Raw genomic sequence first — 7,208 nt, forward strand, 5'->3', positions numbered from 1 at the left:
ATGCCTTGTTTTATGTTGTCATTGAACTATTGGTTATTTGATGAATTAAGCATATTTATTTTATATAAATAATTTCATATAAGGTATTTAGATTTCCAGTTGCCTATATTCTTTCCTTTTTGGTTATATATTATTGTCCCACTACCATGACATGTATTTCCTTTAAAAGGAGTTCTATTCACGCTTTTATAACGAGACAAGTTTCTTTTTCTTTTTTAAAAGTGAAAAAAAATTGCCACTATTTTTGGAAATATTTATTCTAAGTCTTCCAACTTATGTTAAGATAAGTTTCCAATGAGTAAGTCCTAGCTCTGACTTGGCATGCCCTTACATCAAGACTTTCCTTGCATATGCCATTCCATATTTTATGGTTGTAATGTGAAGTATGTTGAATATATGGATTTTTGTCAGTAGAGCTATGCCATTCATCTTGAAGATGTGGATATTCACTCTATGGTTTCCATCCTCTCCACCACCTTATTGTGTTTCATGCCTTTCTTTTATTCTTTTGCATACCCTAACAAAGTAATTATGCTTCCATGTTTTAGTTGATCTTGTGTTTTTGGTATTCCTCCAAGAGTTGTATGTATATATGTGGAAATTAATTATGATGTTACCTGAGCAAATGTTAACTCCTAGGCAAGTGCACCAATTCGTCCAAGTAGTATTTTAAAATGGTAAAACCAAGTGTCGAGTCCACAAAAACTTTGACTGTACTCAGAGGTTGTATATGTCCAATTTTAAGCAATTAATGAATTGAATTAAATATTTGTCGAGTGATAATGCACAAATATAAAGTCGACGTAAATTAAACTACAGAGCAAAGCATGTGCAAGGATGAGAAAACAAACACTTGGAGTAGTGAAATGATGGTTGATGCAGAATTACGGACTTGTTGGGGGCTCAACTTACCAAAACTAATCTTGATGCAGTATTAAGGATTTTTCTCTATTTAATGTTATTCCAATTATTACCTACATCTACTAACCTACTCTAGCCATGATTACTCACGTGAGAGACTAAATTACCTAATTTTACTCCCAATCCCTTAAGAGCTATGTCAGATAGCTTGCATTACCGCAGAGATGCATAATTTAGGCTAAATAATACCATTCTATCCCTAAAGATGGATTACCTGGATGTTCTTTTCATGTTCTTAAGAAATAAACATCCTTTAATGCCTAAACCCTATAACATTACATGAGAATGTGCGATCAAACCATAAACGTGATCATAAGCACATAAAAGAGACAATAATATCGAAATAACATTAAATAGATAGTTAGAATCATTACATCAAGAGTGTTTGGTTGTTAAGGTCCCAATAATGGGTGGTTTAGCCTCTCATTGTCATGAGGGGTTTACAAATACTAAAAGGGGCAAAAGGAATGGAAGAAAATGGAGGAAAATGGAGATGAATGGAGATGAGGTGCTCCAAATGAGTGGTTCCCTCCAGTGGGTCGTGCCCTAACTCTCACTCTCTACAGCTCAATAATAGCCCTAGTTTAATCCTCTCTCTTTTTTTCTTTAAAACGCAGCACAATCATGTTTTACAACATTGATTATGCACTAAGCGAGATGGCACGCTGAGGGTTGTGCACACATGTCCAACTGGCTTAAGTGACCATGCACTAAGCTATGTGGTGCACCCTTAGTGCAGTTGCACATGACAACTGACTTCCAAAGTGGACAAAAAATCAGAAGAAGCTATATTCCTAATGTTTTAACACAAAAAAAAGCAATAAAAGAGAGGAAATTAGATGATTGCTATGTGATTTAAATACACAAATTACCTATGCATAACAGTTATCAAACTCCCCCAAATTTAAAGCTTTGCTTGTTTTCAAGCAAAAGTAAACTAAAGCTACACTAAGTTAGATAAATGGTGATGTTCAGGATGTAACTATTCACAATAACTGAGATAATTGGGTATTTTTTATATAATTTCAGTATCCAACCCTCAAGTTCACACTTGTCAATGTTTTCATGATGGGATCATGCCAAGGATGCACTCAGAGATAGAAATAGGTTAGCAAGTATGACAGGAATCAAAGAAGATCAACCGTGCTTCACTCCTCACAAGGCTAGTGTTTCTCTCAAGCACACAAGTGTTTCAGTTATGTGTATTTCATTCAAACCAATTGAAGTTACAATTTTTGAATTTGCACATAATCTCATTCAACACAATAGCGTGCACACAAAATGGATCACTAAGGACTATATTTTTATAAGGCTTGTAACGTGGCTGGGCTAACAAGGAAATCATGGTTTTTCTCAGGATTCAAACACATAGGTTCTAGGAGAGCATTCACCCATCCCCTATCTACTTGACCACTAAACCTATATTATCATACCACACACTTAACAACACACAGGGAGTTTCCTGATCTACATTTGCTTTCAGTCGTTATTTCCATTTTTTTATTTTTTTAATATCAAAATACACACGCTTAGCGTGAGTCTACGCGCTAAGCCCAATTCATGAAATTGCAAAACCTGAGAAAGTTTTGGGCTTAGCGTGCCTCTCCGGCTTAGTGAGAGTTGCAGGTGAAATCTAGCCTGCAACTTTCGGTTAGCGGGCTGTGTGCACTAGTGAGAATAATTGGCTCGCTTAGCCGGTGATGCCATGCTTAGCCAATTATTGCCTTGAAGTTCTAGAGGTGTAGTGCGGCTTAACTCGTATGCTCGTGCAACAAGTTGGTGGGTGTGCGCTAGGCCTGCACTTGCGTGCTAAGCTGTTAGTCGCCTTATACGACTAACTTTTGTATAGAAAACATTTTCTAAAACTTGTATAGTTCCCCAATTTATAGTTATTTTGTAGGAATTTGTATATAAATCTTGTTTTGCTTGAATAGTTGTCTTTAGAGTATCTCCCATGTGACTTAATGATAAAATTTGCACAATTTCAGGTCAAAAGAGGCTAAAATCTTGAAGTGCTAAAGGGAGCAGTTGCACTAAGCGGACCCTGTGGGCTTAGCGTGCGTCCACCACTAAGCGCAGCTTCAGCGTGCTTAGCATGACAAGCGAATTTGGAAGACCACAAGGATCAAGACCGCGCCCTAAGCGTGAGATCAGCTCGCTAAGCGAGTCGTTTGTCTCTTGCTAGGCTCAGTGCACGACTAGTGCCAAGCCCAAATGCACTTACTTGCGCTAAGCACGAGGGTGGCGCTAAGCGTGATGTCGTGATTTTAGAGCCTATTTAAGCCTGAATTGTCAGAATTAGGGTGACGAATTTTGGAGACCAGAGCTGCATACTTTTGCCCAGAATTCGAGGTAGTGCTCTAGAGGCAATAGAGAGGCAGAAGCTAAGCAAGGAAGCTAGGGTTCATCACTTTGAGAGATTAAAGAGTGTTTGAGTGATTTTGAGGTGCCAAGAAGAGGAGGAGGGATCTCCCTTCTTGTGTAAACAATAATTGCTTTGTACTTTTTGTCTCATTTGCATTAGGGTTCCTTGCATGGTTGGCTAAACACCCTAGTTGGGGATTTCTAAGGAACAATTGATGTAATTATCTTTAATATCTAATTAATTGTGTTTTGTGTGTTCAATGCTTCTTTCAATGCTTAATTACTGCATGCTCTTGGTCTGATCACCTATTTGTGTGTACTATTATGTGACTTTAGCATTGGGAAATATATTGTTGCCTTAGAACTTGATAGAAGCAGGACTAAATAACTACATTACCAGGGATGGATTGTGGGGTTTTGGTTTTATGAATATGCTGTGATGATAATGCTGTTTAAGTTAAGCCTAGTCTTACAAGAGAGATCTACGGATGAAGCTTAGGTTAAATTAGTCTAAACTTACGAGGGGTCAAGGTTTAGTACTTTAGGCTATAGCATAGAACACAAGAACATGATTAATTAGAGAAATATCTTCATACGCTCAACTTGTTTGTTAGAAAGACCCAATGCATTTTACCTATTGTTGTCAACTTTTACTTACTTGCATTTACTGTTTTTACCATAGAATTAGTTTATTTCTATTTTTAACCATCGATTATCAATGTTGTCCCAACAATGCCTTACTTCTGAATAAAACTCTGTCTAATAAGCAAGTTCCCTGAGTTCGATACTCGGATCACTCTGTTTTAATTTTAAATACTTGACGACCCGGTGCGCTTTCCAGTGTTTCATTTCCCTTGAATATATTTGTTGAAAATTGGAGAAAAAGGAAACATATGGGAAAATGAACATAAGCCCAATTCGTAATTGACCTAAGAGAGAGAGGTTTTTAGGCTTAGCGCAACTCAATGGCTTAGCGAGACTTGACAATCCAAACTATGCACTTAACAAGCTAGTGCGTGCTAATCCTAATTTGAATTTTTCCAAAATAGAGAAGTTTTTAGGCTTAGCGCGACTCAATGGATCAGTGTGCCTTTCGCAAGAATACATACTCGCTTAAGGCGATATAGTGTGCTAAGCACATGATGACAATCTTCAAACATAATAGCCAACAATTTAACACCACCCAACTACACCACTATTAATCATGCAAAGCATACCAAAAAATGAGCAACATCACACCACAATAGCAACAAGCTCACAAAATTATTTAAAGTCAAGTCATAACCAAAATGAATCAATATCCACAGTCCAGTTGAAGGGTTATCCTGGTTGGGACAATCTTCAAATTCCAAATACTTTGGCTCATAGAGAGAGGTATCAAATTAATGCTCGCCCCCAGATCAATGAGAGCTTTTCCTACTGATACAGTCCCAATAGAGCATGGAATGGTCACACTTCTAGCATCCTTGAATTTTTGTGGCAAAATTCCCTGAATTATTGCACTACAGTTCCCTTCTACCACAATGCTCTAGTTGTTGATGTACTTTCCTTTCTTCATGAGAAGGTCCTTCAAGAATTTAGTGTACATCAACATCTGCTATAGGGCTTCACCAAAAGGAATGGTGATCTCCAGCTTCTTATAAATATCAAGGAATCAAGAAAAATGTCGCTCTTTTTCCTTTTTGGAAGCCACCAAAGGATATGGGGCATTCTTTATAAGCACATATGGTTCTTCTTTTCTCGCTTCTCTAGCTAGTTGACTCTTGGTCTTAGAGACTAAAACCTCACCATCACCCTCTTTATAACTATTTTTCTTCTTCTTCATTTTTCTCATCTCTCAATTCTTTCTCTTTATTGTTAGCGTCTTTCTTTTTCCTCTCATCCTCTACTTCCTCATCATTAACACCTTTCACCACTCCCTCAACTCTCTCTTTGTTTTCAAGGTTCTCTTTCCTCTTGCACCTTGTAAGGACCACCTTGCATTCCTCCTTTGGGTTCTTCTCTATGTTTGCCACAAAGTTCCCAGTGGGTTTCTCAGCCAATTGCTTAGCAATTTGGCCCACCAACACCTCCAAATTCTTAATTGCTGACCCAATGCTCTTATGATTGGAAATAGAGACTTGCATGAATTGAGTCAAGGGGTCCTCCAGCATGGCGGTTCTCTCATTAAAATTAGGGCCTTGATTGGAGGAACCTCCTTGATCCTTGTTGAAGTTGTTCCCAGGATGGAACCTCCAACCTTGACCCTGGTTCTGAGAGAAATTGCCCCCTGATGATAACCTGGATTCCCTCCTTGGTGATACCCTTGGCGGTTTGGGTTGGCGCCATGTAGTTGACCTCTTTAGATGCTTCCTCTTGAGTCATGCACATGCCTGACTCATTAGCTCCACCACACAGGGTACATCCCTCAGTGACTCAATGAGGGTCTCAATTTGCTTGGCTAAGAGCTTATTTTGAGCCAAAATGCATCTTGACGTGAGCTCAAGAAGACTTTTCTCTGCAGATGTGTATGCTCTATCACGGAGAACGACATGATCACTAGCTGACATATTCTCTATAAGCTCTATAGCTTTATTAGGGGTCTTCAATTTAATTTTTCCACCAGCAGAAGCATCAAGGAGTTGCTTAGAATGGGGTCATAAGCAATCAATAAATATGTTTAACTAAATTGGCTCACTAAACCCATAAGTGGGAGTCCTTCAAAGTAGACCACGGAAGCGGTCTAGAGCTTCACTTAGTGATTCATTAGGGAACTGGTGGAATAAGGAAATCTCTACCTTCCCCTCAGTAGTTTTAGACTCCGGAAAATACTTCTTCAAGAACTTCTCAACTACCTCATCCCAAGTTCTCAAATTGTTTCCCTTGAACGAATGAAGCCATCTTTTTGCTTCACCGGCCAAGGAAAAAGAGAACAAATTAAGGCGGATGGCATCTTCCAGAACCCCCGCGATCTTCACTGTGTTACATATTTCTATGTAAGTGGCCAGATGAGCGTATGGATCTTCATTTGGTAGACCATGGAAGAGGTTGCCCTCAATCAACTGAATGAGGAAGGGTGGATATGAGATATTGGTCGCTTAAGCTTTCGGCCGCACAATACTAGTGAAATACTGTTTTGTTGAGGAGCTAGAGTAGAACTCTAGAATTACTCTTGGTGGTCTATCTCCTGCCATTGTAGGCTCCTCAAAGATGGGATGCAGATTAGGCACTGTCGGTTCCTCAAAGACAATAGGAAATGTTGAAGATGATGCAGAGCATGAGGCTTATCTTTCCCCTTGATTTGCCTACCTTTCTTGTTGCTTTCTTCTTTTCCTTGAAGCGTTGTTTCTCCGACAGGTAACCTTAATGTCTGGATTTAATGGAACAAGGTCATCCTCCGAAGTTTTACCTCATATACAAGAAGGAAAACAACTGAAGAATATGTTAACAAGGTCAAAGAATTAAATGCAAAATAGAGTTAAGATAAAGAATTAAAGAAAAAAGAATGATTGCTTAAAATTAGGATATGCAAACTACTAAGTACAAGGGACAAAGTTCCCCAACAACGGCACCAAAAACATGTTAACTCCTTCACAAGTGCACCAATTCATCCAAGTAGTATTTTAAAATGGTAAGACCAAGTGTTGAGTTCACAGGAACTTTGACTATACTCAGAGTTTGTATATGTCCAATTTTAAGCAATTAATGAATTGAGTTGAATACTTGTCAAGTGATAATGCACAAATATAAAATCGATGTAAATTACATTACAGAGAAAAGTGTGTGTAAGGACCAAAAAACAAACACTCGAAGCAGTGAAATGAAGGTTGATGTAGAATTACGGACTTGTTGGGGGCTGAGCCTACCAGAACCACTCTTGATGCAATATCAAGGATTTTTCTCTATTTGATGTTATTCCAATTATTACCTACATCCACTACCCT

This window comes from Glycine max, chromosome 2, assembly GCF_000004515.6.
Source record: "Glycine max cultivar Williams 82 chromosome 2, Glycine_max_v4.0, whole genome shotgun sequence".
In the NCBI taxonomy this organism is placed as follows: domain Eukaryota; kingdom Viridiplantae; phylum Streptophyta; class Magnoliopsida; order Fabales; family Fabaceae; genus Glycine; species Glycine max.